This window comes from Crocodylus porosus, unplaced genomic scaffold (genome assembly GCF_001723895.1).
Source record: "Crocodylus porosus isolate Cpor-Errol unplaced genomic scaffold, CroPor_comp1, whole genome shotgun sequence".
NCBI lineage: Eukaryota > Metazoa > Chordata > Crocodylia > Crocodylidae > Crocodylus > Crocodylus porosus.
The window spans coordinates 121,048,128-121,049,952 of record NW_017728886.1 but is presented as its reverse complement, the minus strand read 5'-3'; the positions used below and the strand labels follow the sequence as shown (position 1 = coordinate 121,049,952).

General features: G+C 41.5%; 1 long non-coding RNA gene across 1 annotated transcript in view; it reads right to left on the bottom strand.

Moving 5' to 3' along the window:
- Positions 1–837, bottom strand: part of LOC109324177 — a 17,210-nt gene extending 16,373 nt beyond the window's left edge. Inside the window, exon 1 of the long non-coding RNA XR_002104874.1 lies at positions 599–837. This is a non-coding gene — a long non-coding RNA (uncharacterized LOC109324177). The remainder of the gene's footprint in view (positions 1–598) is intronic.
- Positions 838–1,825: the final 988 nt, after the last annotated feature.

The window sequence follows — 1,825 nt, the reverse complement described above, 5'->3', positions numbered from 1 at the left end:
GGCTAACACTGTATCTCCTGTAACCTAGTTGCGTTCCCCCCCCCACCCCCATCCCTCTAATGTTAGTCCCTTGCTCAGGCAATATGTATGTCCTACCAGCTTTGTCATCTTTTTTGGATTCAGAATCCTAAACATTTACTAATAAAAGTTAATTTGTTCTACTAAATGGCAAGGCAAAGTTGTCCTGATTCCCTAATAATTATAACTACGTCTTCTCTTTTAAACAAATGACCCTGAAAATGTGGCAAAAATTTAAAGTATTGCTGCTTCCATTTTCTGTCATCTAGCTACTTAAAATTTCAATAAAACTACACAAATGTTAGCCATTGTTATAAACACTAACTATCAGAAAGGGTTTACTGTCCCAGCCACCTGCAGAGAGTTCGGGATTGAGAGTATGGTCGGGGATAGAAAGGTAAGAAAGGTTTATTGACTTAACAAAAACACAACTACGCATAGTAACAAAACAAACAATGACAGCCAAGAACAACTCATGTCAGCAATTTATCGGCAGTCTGCTCTGATGCCTGATGTACAGCAAGTTTCTCTTTCCACAAAGTTCAGTGAAGTCAGGTGTCCCCTATCAGTGCTGTCCAACAGGTACTGGGAAGGACTCTGGAATTCAGTTCTTGGGCTCCTCAAGGTCAATGGGCCCACTGATCTAGGCTAACAGCTAACTAAACCTTTTCACAGAGCTGTATCTTCCTTCAGAATGATCTCCGAATATTCCAGCCAATTTATAGCTTCTGAATGATACTGATAATGTACAACCACTTGGATTCCTTTTACTTCAACTGTCTTTAGACTGACCAATAGCAGTACAAGCCTTGCATTCCTCTGATAAGGTAATTTTAACTGCACCACAGGGCTTTATTACTTCAAGGCTTTGCAACATTTACTAGGCCTTACTTTATACAAGGCCTTACTACATCTTAAACTTTAATTAGGCTTTTAGCTACAACATATAGCTTAATATCTAAACAAATACAGAAAAACACTTGGTCTAATCTTCATAGACCCTTCAGCAAGCACCTTTATCACACAGGCATACTTTTCAGCTGTCACAGTTTACCACTATAACAATACATTGAGACAGCTCCTAGGCACTAGTACAAAGGATGCAGTGCAGCTATTTTTAAATAACAAACAAAAGCAATAGTATAAGAATTTTGAGCAAGCACTGTGTTACTACCCCAGGAATAGCCCAGTAAGGATAGGAAAGCACATCTGAGCAAATTTGCAAATCAATGGAACACCCTGGTTGAATATGCGCTCAAAACTGAACCTCTGAGCAAGGTTTTGGACCTCTCCAGAAGGCTCCTTTGGTGTCTGTTTGCTCTATAGTGGAGCCAACACAGCATCAGACAAAATTATCTGAGTGGAATCTTTCCAAACCATCCAACTGAGGGTAAACTTGGGCTTTATCACATTATGAAAAACAGGAGAATGCACACAACTTCTTCTATCCTAACAAAGACCCCCTTGTTTTCATATTCACTTCTGCAATGTAGCAAGGTTGGGAGCTCTATGAAGTGATTAGAAATCATCAGCAAAGTAAGAGGATATTTCATGCTTCATTGACATTTCATTTATGCCATCAGCTCTTAATCATAAAGGACTAGTTCCAAAGGAATTTAGCCACATAGCTCTCTGTCGCAGAGCACTTGGGTACCCTGCGCCTGAAACAGGGGTGGCTCAAGAGAGGCCCCGAGCGGTGAGAAGGGGGAGGTGCAGCTGCCAGTCACCAGGGCAGCACAGGTGCTGGTTGCTGGGGCAACCAGCAAAACCCCCTGACAGGAAGGGGCAGGGCTTAGCCCTTCTTAAA